We start from the raw sequence: 20,109 nt of genomic DNA, 5'->3' as shown, positions 1-20,109 counted from the left end.
CCGCCGTCGGTTTATCGGCGAGCCGTAGGGCCACGCGATGCAAAAAGCGTAATAAATGTGAATCATGGTGGCGACGCGAGGTTTTTTCCGCGACACCGCTAACGCGGCACTTTATCTGTTCAATCGACAGACTCGAATGAATTAATGAAGGGGCGGACAGAACAAATCTCGCGCGGCCGGTCCGAGATTCAGTTCCGTCGTTGTCATCGTCGTCGTCGTCATCGGACATTTTTCTGAAAGCTTGGATATTGAATGAGAGGGTGGACCTGCGATATTTGCAGATCGGAAATGGAAAAACCAACGTGAAGAAGCGCGAGCGAATAAACTAAAAAAATGGCACGCGCTGCGAGAAATATGTTGCGCGTAAAACGCCTCATTGGAAGAGAGATAGACGATGGACTCTGACGGAGGAAGTGCAAGAAAGTGCACTCGCGTATTACAATGAAAGTATGAAAGTATGAAAAGTGCGCCGCGGCACGAAAAATGCTCCTGGCAGTTACATCGTTTTGCAGTCTGCATTAAGCGCGATGCCATAAGCGCACGATAGGGAAACGGTATATGACTACGAGCGTCGCCGAGGAGGGAGGAAACATATTAATTTAATCGAACCACGTTCCCGATATTTTTCCGGTTAATCTGGTTTTACTTTGTGCGTGATATTTTTGCGAAACAACAGCGCTGGGCGGGGCACTGACGCTGGAAATTGCGTTTCTCTGTCGAACCCGTTCGGAAAATAAAAGCTGCATTTTATTTGCAAATATGAGCTCTGCGCGGCCGGGACTCGGGGCGGGAGGGAAGAAAAGCGAACTATTATCCTCGCAGGCTTGGAAAATTCAGCGATAAACATCACGGGGTGCGATTTGGCTTCGCGACGGTGAGAAACAATGTCAAGACCGTATTGTTCAATATTGCAGACGCGGGGCCAAATCGCTCGCGACGAATTCAGCGCGCGACGTTGTGAGCGACTGAAAAACTTATATTGCCGGTGCGAATCTCGCGGATCTGAATAAGGAATGGTGAATTATTGGCTGTTCTCTCGGATATCGGCTTTCTTCAACTCGGTGGCAGAGCGTCGCGAGAGTTCCCCGGCTCGGAGCACCCGGTAGTAACCGGCGATAGTCGCACTAATTACGCCTTCCTCGCGTTTTATTTTATCTCCGTTTCCACCCCCCCGAGCAGGAGGGACCACCACCGAGCTCTCGTTAATACGACCCGCGAGCTTTCTTACGAACTTTCCACTCGGCGAACGTGTAAACGCCGTGAAAGCACGGCGAGGAGGCTCGCTCTCTTTCTCTCCTCTCCTCTCCGCGCCCTCGCGCTCGCTTCTCTCGGACGAGATGGAAATGAAATTGGCTGTTGTGTCCCGGATCCGTTCTCGCTGTCGCTTCGCGTTGCATTAAGAGCGCCTGGATGCCGCGTGCAATCCTCCGACGCTCCGAAGTGAGAGGAAAAGAGAGAAAGAGAGAGAGAAAATAGAAGAAACGATGAAATCTAATGTAAATTTATAAAGAAAACCAGGTCCTCGCCTCCGCGAGGAAATTTTCGGAGGCGTAACAACACGACGCGCTAAAGAATCCTAGGTTTTTCCGCTGCAAGCCTTCGTAAGCGTATACGTGAAAATCTTGCACACGCGATACGAATGACGAATTATCTCGATTCCCGATAGCGACGAAATCACGATGTCGACGTTTCCAAACCGGTCCATCCCCGCTGTTGCCGTTGCTGTCTTAAAAATGGGGCACAGCTTTATACAGCGACGATCTTCGAGCAGGGTTTAATCTTAACGGTCACTCACCGCACATTACACACCGTCTTGCACATGAGGGTCGATATCCCGATCAGATAGTTTCCATTACTTTTATTACTCGACCGGCGGCGTTTAACTTTCGTCCCCAGACTTTATCTTTCCTTTCTGACGGGTGGATTTACGCTACCGCTCGAGTCCTAGTTCTGCTCGTCGTGGGGTGTCTGTTCTCAATATCGTAATTGAGTGAGACGTCGTCGCTGGAACACGCGATAAAAGTGCTCGGCCCCTGTTTACCGCCGCCAGCTTGAGAATTCGAGCGATTTAACGATGTTACTTGGCGTCATGCGCTTTTATTTTCGATATTCGGTGCCGTGCGACTGCGAGAAACATCGCGCACGACTTCTCCGTGGATGTATTTCAGAGCGGCTCGCGTCGGAATTCACTGTTATTTGGCAAATAACGCGTTATACAAACGTACTCAATTACTGCGCGTAACAACCCCGCCGAGGCTTGCCTTTTTTACACTCGCCAGTTATTTTTTCATTACTCGCAGTATTACAGCCGGGGCCAACGGGCAAATTAAATAAATACCGTACACATAAAATCAATTTCATTTATTTGCCGTAAATTCAATTATTCGATGGCGGTATGTCCGTAACAAAAAAAACACCGATATGAGCGCGTAAGATATTGCGCTAACGCGACCCAGTCGCGAATTTCGCAAATATACGTGTTCGACAAATGTTTACCGGCGGGTTTCAGTTCGACGTTAATTCACTTGATATACCCGAGCGCGCTCCGGTAAACGATATCCTCGGTGTCCCAAGGAGGAAGCGACCCATCCAGCAACGAAGATGACAACGACGGCGACGACGACGACGACCTCGTTCCCGTCCTCGATCATCGCGCACCCTTTTTCATCGTCACAGCCAGGCCATCGGGCGACATCGATTTCTCTCTTTATTCTTTTACGCGCGCGATACGGCGCGGCTTAACGTGTCACTTGCCCGATATCCGATATAAGACAATCGACCGCCGTCGCCGCCGTGGAAAATGCGGCGGATGAATTTTACCTCGGTTCAACATCGACAATATTGATTAAGTACACAGCATCGCGCAGAGCGACCACCGCGATCATCCACTATCCCTGTTATCACGATAACCGGCCACTTGGCGACGATGTTGCTGCGGATGGTGTAACAAGCGCGACAAATCATCTTTTTCTCTCCTCCACTCTTTCCTTTTTAATCGCGTAACACGCTGGATCGAATTATCCGACGCGTATAAAACATCCCTCTCAGCAGCGAGGTGATTTTCAAGAAAATTCGAGTATCATCTTTCCGATCGCGAGGCTGACGAACGCGCCGAGGGATTTGATGGAAAAACGAACGAAGATTTAGATGTCTGTTCCTGTTGCAATCTATTTGCTGATTCGATGAGATCTCTTTGCATGCCGCTGCAATAAAAAGAAAAATCGTATTTCGGTACGCGAAGTGCCTGATAGACGGGTTACACACATCTGTATATGTGTCGTTCTACTCATTGATTTAATTGCCGTGGCTTTGTTACGGTGGTTAGAGCACCCTATATAAACTCGTGATGCGCGTAAAATGAGCAAACGGCACGCGAGTACTCAGCGTAATACGAAATTTATCGTTTTACGTAATACTAAATCCTCTTTGCTTCCCCTCTCTCTCTCTTTCTCTCTCGGTACGTATATATACATACATATATATACATCCGCTATTGTAAGACACACTCTCTTTCACAATTTTCTCATTAGATTAAATTCCCCGGCACAATCACCGAAGAAGATTTGAGGCGATTTCCCGCATTCTGCGGTAGGAAAAGGGGAGATTGTAACCGCGGGAAGCTTTATAAATCTTAACGTCCGCAAAGTGGAGCACTTATTTCTATTTTAATCGCCCTCCTTTTATCCCTCCCTTCCGCTCTCTCCCCCCGTCCCTCGCGATAAACCGTCGTCTTCGTAGCGAGCAAATGCTCCTTTCCATCCTTGGTGAGCGAGCTTACGTCACAGCTCTCGGACAAGTGTCCATTTACTCCGAAAGGGCCGAAGAGCAAGCATAGTACAGTCGCGTAGTAAATCTCTCTCTCCTTCTCTTCTCTCTTTCTCACTCACACACACGCATCTCGCTCTCTCCCTCTCTCTGTCTCTCTTCTCATCTCCTCGCAGCCGGTATCTTCCTTTCATCTGCCCGACAGGAAGGATGGCCGACAGCGGGAATTTCGTGGAGAACGGGCGAAAGGAAATTACGTTCGCGGTGTCAGCTTTTAGAGCGTGTTTCCTTCAGGAGGCCTTACGCTTCGATCGATATTACGCGTGCGATAATGCTCGATAACCGATAATTTGCAGCATCGCATCGAGTTATAAGGGACGTCGAACGTTATTGTACGTCTCTCGTTTTGCGAAAGATATCTTACAGTCCTGTTTCCCCCGGATATCATAATACCTGTCATTTGCGCTTGAGAAGGTTGTCTCCGCACCTTCTCGATATAAGCAATTCATTTGCAGACAAGAGAAATGTTGAAGCGAATAAAGACGGCAGCATTGATTAATCGAGACTTGCTGCATTCACTGAAGAATTTATCGAATTGGCTACTTCGATATTAAAAGTTCCGAGCAAAGAGCTCCTGCAGTGATTATTTTTGTTTCAGAATGTAGGGCAATTAAAATGATTAATGCAAGAAATATAATTAAAATATTAATACTTTAATAATACCCTTGCTATTGTACAATATTTCTGCGTGTACTGCAAGTACACGTAGCCAGTATACGTTTCATTTTCTCAGTTAGAGACAATATTATTAATTTCCGCGATTTATCGTTCGAGAGCCGCCTCGTGTTTCTTTCAATTTATTTAGCGAGCGAGAGAAATCCTACGACGTAAGGAAACGAAAGAGCCGTTTCACGAGATAGATTAATCGGCGTTTGTTGCGCGAAATAGCTCGTGTTTATCGGGTTGAATTTTTCCAGCTAACGGAACATGTCGTCTTTGCGACGATCGTTCCGCAGTCTCGACCGATTTCGAGTTACGACGGCGCTTTCGAAGGGAATCGGGTCGGCGGCGATCGTCGCGTTACCGTCTCCGCTTATTCTAAATAAGGATGCACTGGCGTCCCAACGCTCCGACACGGGAACGCTATCGCGCGAGATTGCATTCGTCGCGTCGTATCGTTACGTCGAAAACGTACCTGCGAAGAGAATGCAAATGCACGACGTCTCCCTCGGCGAACGATCGTTTTGCGTCACGACAAACGAGGCCAGGGGATCGCTTCCCCCGCAATTTCACGCCTTCGCGCACGCGCGTGTTTTTCCGCGACGTGTTTGTTACCATAATTATTGCAGTCAACCACTAGCAAATACAAGAGGATTCCGTCCCGAGGGACGAAATAATCGATACTCCATCAATTCTAATGTTCCATATGCAAAAATGTTCATTCGGAAATTATTTCGCGTTGTGAGTGTACGTTGCATTATAGTTATCGTTCCGTGATAAATCGATCCTGCTTTGTATCGCCCCGCGACACAATAGGTCTCTCTCTCTCTCTCTCTCTCTCTGCCTTTCCCGCAGAATACACAAAAGCCGCTTAATATTATTGAAACCGCAGTCTGCATTGATTATATCGGCAAAAGCACGGCTTTGTAGGTACACCCCGCGATCCAACGAACGTAGTTGGTCTTTTCGATCCTTTTAGGATGCGAAATCGCCGAAGATCAAGTTCGCCAGTGACGAGAAAACCCCGACGACCGCGAAAGTGCATTTATCGGAAACGGAACGCAAGATTCCGTAAGAATAACCGAGATCGTAAGCCATGAAAGAGCGAGTCGAGGCAATCGGCGGTGTTGCATGAAACCGAAAAGGGAGATAGGGCCGCTTATCGGATCCCCGTGTATATCATGGAGTCTATATATGTGCAAAATGCGAAAACGTAAACCAGCAACGACAACTCGGCGGACCGGTGGATTCCGCGGATGCGATAAGACCGCGCAATCTCGACATTATGATCCGCGGATAAATCGACGGGCGCTCAACAATCGGAATCGCTCCCGCGAGAGTCCGCGTGGAAAAAGGGCGTGCGGCCGAATCGTTAAAATTGCCATTTCGTGTGTTCCGCCGCAGATTGGGTTTTGTCCTGCTCCCTCCTGCTGATACCCTAAGATCGCTCGAATTTTCCGAGCACGCACGTAGGCTCGCGAAAGCACTTGGTTCTCTCTCTCTCATTCTCTCTTTATATCGTTTTACAGAGTTTTTAGTTTAATCCTTCGGGGACTATTCTCCAAAACGTAGTTTCGTCCTGACTCGCCTCTCTTCCCGAACTTCGAGCGGTCCGATAACCGCGCTTAGATAAGAACTTTGAAAAATATCTTTAGAGAGAGAGAGAGAGAGAAAGAGCGTTCCCTAAAATCGATCTTTAAATATTTTTATTTATAGAAGGGAGAGATAATTCTCCTGTACTTTAGAAATATATATTCGAGAAATCCAGGGAAAGGAAATTCACGTGGCTGCGCGTCAAGAAGACGAATTTAATCAAGTTAATCAAACGTTCAACTAAGCACTAACTAAAGCACAATTAAGTTACATGAGAGTAGACAGAATGACGTCAACGGTATCTATAATATTGGCAAGTCGCACGGAAGAAGCACACGGTGGGGATATACATCAGCCACTATATTAACGATATTACAAGAAAATTGGATTAGTACTATCTCTCTCTTTCTCTCTCATCCTCTTTTCCTCTCAGACGAGGAGTTCATGCTGTCAAGGCAGGCGTGCGTCGATTGCTTCGCGCCAGCAGCAGGCCGTCGAGAATATCTGGATGAGATTTCTCGAAACTCTCGATCGCAGGTCCTCTCATCACGGATTCATTGATCGTGGAGTTTCGGGGGTGAGGTAGGGAGGCGTAAGGGAGAGATAAGATCTCCTTTATCCGTACGGAGGTGCGGGCACAAAAGCACGGCGGGAACTAAATTCGCCGGCTAACCGACGACAATCGTCTCGGGACCGGGAAGATAAAATTGATCGACTCTGTCGTCGCGTCGGGGACGGAAGTAAGGGCGGCGAGTAAGGGTGCGATCGGCTGGAGAGCCAGATTGCGTCGCCGCTCTCGGATACCGCGAGATTTCCCGTGTTGTTCCCGCGAGATGGTCGTGGAACTCTTCGCGCGGAATTGGAATTCTCTGCGGTGATGCGGCCATCGTCGAGCTTGTTAGCGATATTACGCTGGTGTATTTATTAACGAAAAGTTGTCAATTGACGCGTAAATAAAAATAAAATATCCTGATTTCATCTTTGGAATTCCATTTAAACAAGCCTGCGATTTAGGACGATTAATAATCGATGCAATTTCATTACGATTGGTCGACGCGACGATCTACATAATTTTCGCGTTTATCCTTCCTCAGTTTAGGGAGATTCCGGCAAGGTGCTGATGTACAAGTCGTAGAAGAGTTTTCTTCGAGTACTCTTTCAATCGAGGGTCTGTATTCTGGTCGTCGTCTATATTCATTGATTTTGGTGGAGTACCTAGCGAGGATCATCCGCATCTCAAACGTCCTCAGAGAGAGAAAGAGAGAGATGGAGAGAGAGAGAACAGCGAGAGTCGTTGCAGGTGTGGGTGCGTCCGCAAACAACGGGGATGCCTCGGCCTGGAACCGCCGATCTAGCCACGTCCCGAGAAAGAGATGGAATATTTATTAGTCCGAAGACCCTCGGAAAGCAACTCGTGCGAGAGAAAAAATAAGATTCGGAGACGAGATTTCGGCCGTTCTTCCAGGAAGACCTGAGATCGATCTCGCTAAGGGGATTTCGTTCTAGCGGTAATCGGGGGATGTTGGATCACGTTTTCTTACCGCGATGCTGAATTTTCGATCGCTTCCTCGCGAAGGCTGGGATATTTGTACCCGCGATAGCTCGGCATGTGAATTATCCCCGAAGTTACGAGGGTAAACCGTTACCGTCCACGAAATTGAACGAGCAAAATGCCGAAGACGCGTTTGCTGTTTTGCTGCCGGAGGTCCGTCAGCTCTGAGATCCGTCCAGCGTGATTGTGTGTAAACGTCATCCCCGCTCCCCCCGCTGGCCGCAGTGTAGCTCGAGGATACTGAGATAAGCCCTATCGGATTTCCGGATCCGCGGATAATCGAATCGATGACAAAGCGAAGCGACTTAGCGTTCCAAGAACAAGATATCGCGATACCGCCGACACAGGTAATGACAGCTTTTACCCCTGCCTGTGTCTGGCTGGAACGCGCGTATTCTCCTGCCTCCAACCCCTTGAGAAATCGAGCAAGCATCAGGAAGAGTTTATTCCTCGGGGTATTTAGCTCGAACGAACGAAACTCTACTCTATGATAATAACTTGCGCGAAAAAGGAAGCAGAATCTTAAGGGGATGAACGGGGCGCCGCGGGGATTACCGAATGGGGGAGTAGCGAGGGAGGCGAGTTTTCGATACTCGGCCGGCGCGCATTGAATACGTGCAAGTAGATATGTTTACCTATGTGCGCCGGTATATAATATAGCTTCAAGCAGCTACGGCTTGAGAGTGCATCGGTGCCCACGGCGAAATTTCGCGTCCGGAAAAATTTTTTGCACCCCCGCCCGACCTCGTTTCAATACGGGAGAAAGACGCATTTATTGCGAGAAAACTAAAGAGAGAGATAGAAATTAAGCTGGCACAATCGTTCTTACGTAAAATTAATTAACATAATGCACATCTTCATTTAATTAGGTTTCTAAATTGACGAGAATTAAGCAGAGTTGGGTAAAATCTGGAGAGCAATTTGTTTTCCTCTCTCTCGTCCTCTTTCTCTCTGTCTTTCGGCACCCCAAGCGTTATGATCGTTTTACCCTGCCTGTTGTGATCGTTTCTCGAAACTGCATATTCAGCATGTACTCATGGATGTCCACACGGACATAAGCGGTCGTAATATCTGTATCCATGGGAATATAAATACGGCGAGGCCACGGTAAAACGCCGAGGGGGAGAAAAGGAGCAACTTTGTGACGGTGCGTGCATATGCATATGCATTCTTTCTTCTTACCGGCGGCCTGGAACGGGCTCAAAAACGGTTCCACACGTGAATAATTTATACGACGTGTCCTACGAGACGGCAAAATAGCGGGGCAGGGGGCGGCGGACGAGGGAAGAAGAGGGGGAAGACGTTAAATATGTATTACGTTGGAATTGAATAACGCGAGAATAATTCATATCGGGCGGAATGAAATTGCCGGCGGACGTCGCATTACGTACCGCACGAAAGGGGTTGCAGGAAGAAAGTATTCTATATACCTACCGATCGCATCACGCGCCCCTTAACGAGCGTTTATCATGCGTGATCGCGCGGCGATGCGAACTCAATGCGCGGTGTTTTCCGGTACGCGCAAAATCATTTCGCACCCTCCAAAATATTTGATTCACTCACGACCGATGAAAACGAGTTTTCTCATGTCACGATGAGAGGGAGAAATATAAACGTTGTGTGCGCTGCGCGTGAACGCCAAATATTTTTTGTTCGAGATGTCGGCCGCGCGCGAAAATCTCGCCCGCGAAAGGATCCGCGGCGCGGAAATCGGGACGTGAGTGATTGGCCTTTTACGGCTGTTACGAAAACAGTGAAAAAAATTTGTTTCCGCGATTTTAGTCAATGCATCTTGCCCGTATTCAATGTTTGCCCTGCAAATATCTGCTGCGCAGCGCCGGCAATCTCGCCAGCGATCGCAAATATTGTCGTACATTCATCGAATACACGTATGCCGGTAAAAAGACTATATGTTTCCAGTGTCCCCCGGGAGTCTCACGATCAATCTTCCTTCCTTCCCTCCGTTCCTCCACCCTCGCGCGTTCTCTCGCTCCCGTTCGCCTACTCTCCTCCATCCTCTTTGTTTCCCGGTCTTCTTGAACGACGAGGTCCTCTCCTGAAAGCTTCCTCGTCCTTTCTGATTCTCGCGCCGGAGCACGGGCCGGAGCACGAAAGCTCAAAAAGTTTGCGACTGGACAATGAATGCCGCACGGACGAAACGACGAACGGGAAAGTAAAAAGGAATAATAGGAGGACAGATGCCCTGGGAGTTGGGTAGTGGTCAGGGAAATAGCAGGAAAATATAAAGGGGAAAACTCCGAACCGCTTGCGGCTCCTCTCGGATCCTTTTTCGCCCCGCGGCATGGCGACAACAACGACAACCACGACGACGACGACGACGACGCCGACGACGACAACTCTTTCCATCGTTTGGCGACTTTTCTGTCGATCCGTCAAACAGGCCAATGTTTACCAGGCTGCGCAAAGAAAGCAGGACGACAGCTGCTGAATGTCGGAGACTTTCGAAGCATTAGGGTCCGTTTGCACGTCGTGCAATCGAGGTGTCACTTTTGCTGCGATTGACATTTTACCCGCCCTCCTCGGGATGAGCGTTCTAAGTTTCCATCGCTACGAATCAGTCCAGATGATTGTGAAGAAATCCCACGTCGATGATATTTTAAGAAATCGCGCGAGTACAGGCAAGAGAAACATCCTATCAGCTCATTTTTTAGTTTGTGTCGCAAAAGTTCGGGGAATTTATACACAAGCGGATTTTCGCGGATACTCTCTTTTCCATCTCGCGAATTGCAAATATAAGTAATAACATTAATGGACGTTGATGGAGATACAAGGATAAGTCGCGGAAAGCCTCATCCGGCTTTACGCCATGCGAAAGAGCTCGAGAAACATCCCATTCCGGACAAACTCGTTCTTGCGGCGATAATAAACGAGCTTAATTAATGGTGCGACCGGATAATCTGGAGTTAACCAATCTAACTTGACAAACCTACTTCAACCGATGCCCGTATACAAGAAGGGGAGTGGTACTCTCACTCTTCCTTGTTCTCTCCCCCGCGGCCCGAGTAGTTTCATTTATCCGGCATTTAAACTTCTTCGGGGTGACATTTGCCGAACTGGATGGCGAGTCTTCCGGATCCGCCTCGACGAACCGGAAATTTCTTTTTATTAACGGAGTTAATTAACGATTCCTACCACGCTCTCTGGCGTCGCGCCACTTTGAACCACCTCGCCTCACCACCTTCGTCGTTGCTCCGACCTCCTTTTACCTTGAAGCCTGTCTTTTCACTCGTCGCGCCGCGACTCGGTCGTCGCACCCCGCCAAGAAGGGGTCGTAAAACGCGCGCGCGTACAGCAGCGCGATTTTAATGAGATTCATTTCGTTCCGCCAGCATCAAAGCCGGTCGCGCAATAACTTCCCTCCGCGTGCGGCAACGTACTTTCGAAAAAGTGCGGCCTCTCCTCGGCGAAAGTCCCGCGGCGTCGGCTGCGCCCCGCAGTCTCGGTCTCTCCGTGTCGTAATTATGCGCCCAGAGCGGAGAAAATAGGCGTGTGTGCGCGCGCGTGCGCGACGGCGAGAACCCGAGAGGTTTTCTGATGTAACTCAACTGCATTAAAGTAGCGAAATGAGGGAATTACAAAGAGCTCCCGGGGAAAAGCTGTCGCGCTACGCGGCGTCTGAGATCGTTACGGTCCCGCGATACGGAAAGAATCGCGCTGCCGATCGGAATACGCGGGCGGGAACGCCCAAGCGTGCCCCAGGAGTGCGAGTTAATTAACTGAGAAATTAATCTCGGACGACAAAGCGACATTTCTCGCTCCGTTCCCCTTCGTTACTTCATTTCTTCTCTTCCTTTTTCGCGCAAGTTTCCCCCCTGGCCTCGCGACGCCGTTCGCGCGAGTTATTCCGTCCTCCCATCGGAGGCATCCGACGTCCCTTGTCGAATACTTCCGGTGACGGATTCTTCCCAGCAGGAGGGAAAAATATTCGTGACGCTAAATGCACCCCCACCCCCCGTGGGGTGAATTTATCGGAACGCCCGCACGCGTTTATTGATACCTTCAGTAAATATTCGTGACGCGCGTAATGCACCCCCGGAATGAGAAATTATTTACGCCAACACACAACGCGCCGGTAATCCAACATTTTTTCATCCGTCAAATGACAACGTTGTCCGTGAAAAAAGGAATGGTTGATCACCCGCGAGATCATCGATCGCACTCGCTGATGTGCACCTGCACAAACTTCTTGCATGTGTTATGAGCGAGCTGCGTGTAACACTGTTGGCGGTTTTTCCGCGCGTGCAGAGTGATCCATAACTAAATGCAAATGCGTGTGGACTGCAGTAAATGCAAATGTAAAGAGACTCGTCGTCGTCGTCGTCGATGGCGGCGTCGTCGTCATCGTTGTCGTCTCGACTTTAAGCCCGCCTAATGCATTCAAGTGCGATGAAGGTAGCGAAGTTCGACGAACTCCGAGCGATGTGTAAGTTGCCGCCTTTATGCAAAATTGCAACAACGTCGTTTGACTTCATTATTGCGCGCCCAGTTCGACGGTAATGGCGAATGTGCCCGCAAGCGTGATAACAGATGGACAAACGGGCGGACAAGCCGAACGGACAAACCGGGAGATGATCTAACGCCTCCCGATGCGACATGCACATGCACATGCACATTCGATGCAACGGCGAGTAATAACGCAATGCACCAACGCGAGTACCAACGCGGAGCGCGATACAAATAATAACGCGAGTTCGCAGCGTCGAGCACCGAAACTTCAAATAAACGTCGTAGCATTGTACAAAGGTTCTTTTGTTCCGCCAACGCACACCCGCGTGTTGCCATTGTATTATATTTTCCCTCGGGGGTGGTAGAAGGAGGGGGTGGTGCTGAAATATGAATGAGATAATTGTCGACTCCCGCATACAACGGTTGCCAATGCGGCCTCCATAATACACGGCATAATAACGCATATTAAAGACAGAGGGACCGCGAACGTCGAGCGGGAATAATTACAGCAATGTCGCGGCTATGTTGGCACATACGTGAGAAATCGATCGCCGGGAGAAGCCCGGAATCAATCCGCGCACGATGCTGCAAATCAAGTAAGGCTTCCGTCAAAGGCAATCCGATAAATTTGCCGGGAGTAAAGCACTCCCGCGAGGCAATTATGCAAACCGCGCTCATTAACGAATGCAAAGTACATCGGAGGGGAAGAGATCTCGCAGCGGATCCCCGTGTACAAGCTCGGATCGACACATTACTCGCTCGCGGGTAATTTATCTACGTTTACGGGCATGCAAATGCACGCGGCACGCATGCCGAGCTCGAGCACGCCGTTCCATTTATGGAAAGCCTCAAGCCCGCTTGACAGTGTGATATCTAATTCCCGGGTTAAAGCTCCCGCGAATCGATCATAATCATAAGTGAATTAAATTATCATAAATGAAATTATCATAAATGAATTAACAGACTTCGTCGGGATGTGATTTATGTCAGGTCCAATCAGAGCAGCTCAGGCGTGTGGTACAGTTTTCTCTATAATTACGTCTGTTTAATCGCGCACAATTTTTCACAATGGATGTTACACATAAAGTTCTGATTAGCGAGTTTTGGTAAAATAATTTTACGTACGTTTTCCTGAAGCCTTCAGTATATATTCTTTCGTTTTGCACACGCCTCGACGGTTACGTTACAGGCATCGCGAGATCTTTCAGAAAGCACGAAACTTTTAACATTGCTTACGGTTACGTTTATTGGCGTCACGTAAGCCCCGGAAGCTGGCGGTTACGTAAATTCGAACGGAAACACCCCGGCAAAATGCGCTAGCGACGTGCACGATATTATGTACAACATGTGCGGTGCGAAAGTTTCGCGGATTGAAATAATAAGGGTCGACTGAAACTTGGTTGCGAAGTATCGAGCGGAGTTTGGATGGAGTAGCCTTACGTATAATTGGTTAACCATGGGATTAATTTCATACGGTAAACTATTAGCTAAGCCAATTCGTTGTTGTGTGAACAAATATACGTCTTCACTTTGATCTCGCATAGTCATTACCGCAAATAAATCGACCTAATTAAATCGTTTCAGGGCTTTCGGTAATGCGAGCTGCGTGCAACGCTTCCTTTCAAAAAGAAACTCTCTTCTTCCACAAATAAAATTTCCGATTTACAAGAACGTTAATTCCAAGCGTAGATTTGCAGCGAGAGTTCTCGCACTGATCGTAAAGTGGAATAAGCATCCCGCGAAGCGAAACAGTTGGTCTCGGAAATAAGGGAAGTCTACGATTCTTTTCTGGCGCGAAACTTGCGGCAATCGCCGCAAGTTTCGCGCCAGTGTAATGGGCAAACTGTAACGATAATCCATATCGTATCATGAATCACGTGATTACCTAAGAAGTACGTCGCGGCGGTGCGAAACAACGTGCGCAACTTGGAATTTGTTTACATCTCCGGTGTGTAAAAAACGTCGGAATCAAAAGAAACAGAATTAAGCGAAACTCGGCGACACCACGTTGCAAACTGCAGGGCTAAATGCGAGATAACGCGCTGCGCCCGCGCATCCTTTGTGAGGGCACACCCCGAGTGAAATTAGAGACAAAAGGTGGCTAATCGGATAATCTTTGTGCAGCTTAAAAGTAACGAGGGGACAAGGGGGAGAGTGCAACGGGTCCGTGGAAAAATTTTGCAAAGAATCGAGTCGACACGCTTTTATCTAGGATGTCGCTTACTTTAGCGACTTTTGACGGTAAAGCCCGTTCGATATCACTCGAAATTGCAACACAAAGGCGCGCAAACACAGACATAAGTGCGGCAAAAATTTCCACGATCTTGAGAATATTGCATCGCATCTCTCGACGCAGGATACAAACGCATTCCTTCTCCCTCCCTCCCTCTCTCTCCCTCCCTCTCTCTCTCTCTCTCTACGTACTCCTAGGCTGTTCTAACGGGGACGACCACTCCGCAGAGGGGTACAAACAACGGGCATCGGTAAATGCAAATACGGAAACGGGAGTCTGGAGACGTCGGCGTACGTCCCTTCGGTTGAGCCCCCCGGGGGGTTAATGCATTCGAGTGCGCGGCGGCGTCGTGTTGTTTGTCGGCGTATGCTTGTATGCAAATGCGCGGTAAAGAGGACATCGCGCGCTACATCGGGACGCGAGGGAGGGACGCAGTAATGTCGATCTCTCGATTGTCGGCATTTCGACGGTACGTTATGTAAATAAGTGACGGACGCGCGGCTCCACCGTTGGCGACGACCAATTTGACGGGCGCGTGAATTATTTTAGCCTGAAAGAGCAAGAGCGAATACTAACGCGATCGGCAGTTGTTGCGTTTCCCTTGCACTTTTTAATTATTTCATCTTGCCCGCACTCGACGATGTTGCGGATGAAATTCGCGAGAAACAACCCCCCGGGCGCGCAGTTCCTTCCTCTTGCGGATAAAGTGTCCGATTTCTCGGAGTTATTAGAGTCTCGCGAAACGTTGAATTTTGAGGATGTAAGAGAAACTAGTCGGTAGTGATGATTATCGGTTATATAGTTGTGATGGATATCCTTATCGTTACCGTATCGTCAGCTCGAACCGAAGATAGTTGCGTAGTTTGATAGTGTCTCGCGTACATGCGCATACACTTAACGTAAACAAGGATTCGGGATCCGCGTTTGCTGCTAAATGTGCGGCGCGATGGCATGGGCTCGCGCTCGATAAATTTAAAGCCGAGCTGCCGCTGTCAGAAGAAGAGCAAAATGCAGTTACCCGAATGGCAGGTGCACGTAATAATCGGGCAATACATCGCTGCATTGAGCCGCGAATCGAAATAATTGCGTGTTTAAATTGCGTCAGAATGACCAGAGGGTAAATACGCGATATGTAATCCACGGAAACATTGTATAATTATATCGAGTGCAACGTTGATGAAGATTGAACGTCGGCACGAGATAAGAACGGCACAAGCATAATTAAATTGTACTTCAGTACAGGGCAACAATATCGGGCGGGATCAAAGCTTCCATTCTGAATCCTACTCGACTGAAATCTCAAACACGGGACGTGCGACTGCCGCACAAAGGACGACTCGTTTAATCGATTCGTTTAAGCTCAAAATGAAATTTCTCATCTCCGCACCGTTGTCGCCGTTGCATCACAAGATACAAATCACGTAAGTCGGGTAAAATCAAAGATAAGAATAATTTAAACGATAATTAGCGAATACGCGAAATTTGTTAAATAAAACAAATGAGAAGCAAACGAAATAATGCTCTAAAAGCGAATAATCGACATTTGTCCGATCTTTACAATCGACACGCGAAATACTAGTCTTACGAAGATTCCCCTCCGAAAAAACCCTCGGCAAGGGTTGTAACCGCCCTCGATTGCGTCCTGAGACTCGCGGGATCAGATCGGTGGCACTCTAATGCATCTTGACAAACAGCCGATGTCGCTTGGAGGGATGCAATCGGATCAAGTTTGAGCCCTCCGAGAATTACCGCGATCCCGAAAGATCGCCGTGGACGGCGGGACCCATGGGGTAGTTCCGGTGAGATTCCCGCGCGCGGGGGTGATGTAATTTGCAATCGGACCGTCGAAGTCGCGGGATGAAAACAAGGAAGTGCCGTCGCGCTCGATTGGCCCGTAGCCAGTGACGGATCGCCATGGTCTTGCGGAAGGGGTGGCGTTTTGTCACTCTTGCGACCCTTCGCTGCGCGAGCGACCACCCTCCCGCAAGCTTAACGCTCACCTTCCCACCGGTCTCTCCCTCGGCGATCCCGCAACCCCTTCTTTCCTCCCCACCGCATAGGCGACCTCAGACTCGTCTTTTTCGGTCAGTGATAAATCAATGCGGAGCGCTATTTGTGAGAGCGCTCTCGGCCACTCTGGCTTGCCTTTTCCTAAACGGCTGCGGTAAATGCTGCTTTTTCGCGCGCACCCCATAACTCACAATTTCCCTCTCGAAGCTGTCGGCCGAGCTTCGTCGTCCCCCGCGTGCACGCGCTCCGAGCTGTTTGCTCGCTCTTGGTACGCTCGCGAGCGTTACGCGAAATAAAAGTACGATCTGCAAAATCTGAGACGATGAGCTTTCTCCTCCTCGAATGTAATATACAAATGACGCTTGAATAACGTTTAATCAGCAATATTCGTAATTACGCGCCGTGCTAACATCATTCAACGGTGCCATTTCCTCGAACACGACATTCGGAACTTGTAAAATTCGTAATTTTATGAATAAGTAAATTGGCTCGTTCGTTCGAGTTTAAGTTTCGGGACACGTTCGGCATCGTAAAACCCGCGGCGCGACGCGTCCGTATCGCGCGAACGGCAAGAACTCGCACAGTATCGCACGACGTCGAGAACGTATGTATATTTTAACCCGAAAAGGATAACTTTAGGGCTCATAACGGCGTATTTTCGCGCGTCGTAACTTCACGCAAGCACTTCGTGCGCGAAGGAACATAAACTCGAATCGAGTTTGCCAATGCCAAACTCCCCTAAAAACGCCCCGCTGCGGCGGCGCTCGTCGACAAGGCGCGCGCGCGCCTTCCGCGGAACTTCGTACGGCTTTTACGGTACTTATAATGTAACGGCATTGTGGTAAACACCGACGGTTAATATTACCCCTGCGCGATGTTCACGATGCATTCACGACAAAGTGCCCGCCTTCCGAATACAAGAAGAAAATGCATGGCGTCGCGTCCGGGTGCGCGATGGCAGTTTTACGGCTGTCTTTTACTACAGAGAGAGAGGGAAAGAGATAAAAAGTCAGGAAGTGCCGACAGCGCACAATGAGCAATAAAGTTAACGCGATTAGTTAATAAATCGTCGCGGAGAGATGTTTCATTTTTTTCTTTTCCAGAAGGACCGTTAAAATATTTTGATTAATCGACACCGCGCGGGAGCACGCAATAGCCGACAATTTGTAAGCGCACGGTGATGATTTTCTACGTGGCACCGAAATTAATGACACGCGGATGTAAATGAGTGTGGAAATGCAAGAGTATGCTTGCACGTTCAAAGCGCGCAATTAGCAACAAACGGAGCTATTTGGTGTGGGGTTTCATCAGCACGATTGTAAACGGGACATCGAAATTCACCGTCTCGAATAATTCGATTCGCCGATCGCACTGGATTTTGTGAAATCCACGTCTCACAATTTGTATTTTAACGCCGACGCCCGCACGCACACATTATATATACGCACACATATATAATATGCATCCTCTGTTTTCTGCCCTCGTACATACGCGAATGCTGAAAAAAAGATTATTGTCACTGATTAATATATTTCACGCGCGCGCGCGATGCGAGTATGCAGTACACTCGTACTAGGCGAATGAAAAATATGTTTTATTCACTTTTGCCGTAACACGCGTTTACCGGGGGGGAGGGAGGATAAATTTTCGACTGCTCCATGAGGTCGGTTTTTTAACGGCGTCGAAATATCCTGTAATTTAACGTGGCGTAGCGGGGTGTACGAGACGCGACATGACGGCAGTATGATAACTATTTAAAGTAACTCGGAGTGCCGCGACACAACTATGTAATATTTCGTCGCGCTTCGAAGCTATTTACTTAAATATAGGAGTTTCATTATAACATTCCCCCTGAGGAATCCTCCGCATGGTTACATTGTGTAACATCGCTCGCTCGTGTGTATACGCGCGCGTTGTAATAACTGTATCGAGATAGTACCCGTGGTGGGAAGGATGGGAAAAGCGTGGAGTTTCGTCGAGTACAATTGATGATTAATATTATCAACAATAATTGATTTCACAGCGACTCGATATTTCCATTTCGCGCATGTCATTATTGTAGATGGGGGAGAGGCGTCCCGTGCATAATTAACCGGGGAATACATCTCTGCAACGAAATTATTTTAATATCCATTTCCCCTCGCGGAATATATTGCCGAATATATTGTGTTTGATATGCCGGCATATATTTAATAATACGCCGCGGATGCGTGCGTGGCGTTACGCGGTGTAAATTACAACATGCGGATAAAAAGCCGTTTCTCCTCCCGCAACCCCGCAGCGAATCATTGATGCGAGGATTGTTCTCATTTTATCGAGATATCCCGCGTGTACGGTTACCAAAAGCGCTTGTCGATCTCCATTGTACGACGTAGATACGTTGGCGCCTATCACTCTCGCGTGTATGAATACGCAAGGCGCGGATCCGCGCGTTTTTCGGCTGAATTTGTCGTGAGGACGTTCGACATACTCACCGCGAGTTAAATGCACGGAGTTCCATGGGGCTGATGGGAATTCCATTCTTCGTTCAAATGAGATCGAATTAATTCTTACACCGCACTAACACATGATCGGCTCGCGTTTTCACTCGCACTCGCACGACTCGTTAATGCGACTCACCACCGCAACTTTCCTCCCCCGTCTGTAAGCGAACGGACGTGCGTATATCTTTCAGTACAAGTTTTAATACTCTCCGCTCTCCGGAAGCGAAAATCGAGAGAGAAGTAAGGAGAGAGGCAATGGACAAGAGTCTGCGAGACGGCGGAGCGAGTACAATACTTTAAATCGTCCCAACCAGAATTTTTCGAATTCCATACGGCTGGCCTATGCCAACGGGGTGCCAAGCGAAGCGGACTCTCGAAGGCACAACGGCGGCAAGAGGATTCTTGGAAACTACCCTCTCGAGCGTCTCGCGATCGGATCGGATTTCCTCGACACCGCCGGGTCGGCCGGTAAATTCTTTGCTTTTTCTATTAGTGACTCTGCGACACACTGCGAAGGGCGAGATAAATCCCCTGGAATTACTCGATCCGAATTCCAACGTACCGGTACACTCTGTGGGGATTGTATTGATACCTCGAGTCTCAGCGAGGCAGCCGGTTCTCCATTTTTCCGACTTCCTTTTTTGCTCGTTTCGAATTCTCGGCCGCGAGAACAATGGGGTGCGATACCGCGCTAAGCATCCTCTCTCGCTTCCCGCTCCTATTTAATTGAACGGATCTAATGCGTTAATTACGATATCGGTGAGCGGAAGCGCTAATATTTACGCTGGTTGACCATCCGTTGTTTGCCCCGGTCTTGCTTCGAGACGGAGCACCCCGTATCATCCCCGTTCCATCGATTCTCCCCACAAGGGAAAATCTTACTGTCGGGGGATGGGAGAGAGAATACAACGGGAGATAGCGAGCGTAATAGAAATATCGAAAAACTACAAAGTCGGGTGGAGAAGAATAACGCGAGCGATCGACATATCGAGAGAGAGAAAAACGGAGAAAGAGAGAGAAAGAGAGAGGGAGAAGGATACGTGAAATCCACAGAATGAAATCGCTCGCATAGATCGTACGTGTGGTATCTCCCTCGTTAAACGGCGCTTCCTCGCATCGATTTGACGAAATTCCTCTGGAACACGACATCCCGGGCGATCGCCGTGGCTACTTTGAACACGTCGCACGTGCGCGCGTACCCGCTAATTCACTCGTAACAACCCTCTTTGCCCGTTTAGCCAGGCACGATTGCTATCTATGCGGCAACTGAACATTACCGCCCGTTA

At 48.7% G+C, this 20,109-nt stretch overlaps 1 protein-coding gene across 1 annotated transcript in view; it reads left to right on the top strand.

Annotated features, from left to right (window-relative positions):
* LOC105276444 (neuroligin-4, X-linked) overlaps positions 1 to 20,109 on the top strand; it is a 161,856-nt gene that overhangs the window by 98,241 nt on the left and 43,506 nt on the right. The gene's annotated exons all lie outside the window — the stretch shown is intronic.

Source organism: Ooceraea biroi, chromosome 6 (genome assembly GCF_003672135.1).
Source record: "Ooceraea biroi isolate clonal line C1 chromosome 6, Obir_v5.4, whole genome shotgun sequence".
In the NCBI taxonomy this organism is placed as follows: domain Eukaryota; kingdom Metazoa; phylum Arthropoda; class Insecta; order Hymenoptera; family Formicidae; genus Ooceraea; species Ooceraea biroi.
The sequence above is the reverse complement of the archived record's forward strand: the minus strand, read 5'-3'. Positions and strand labels throughout refer to the sequence as shown.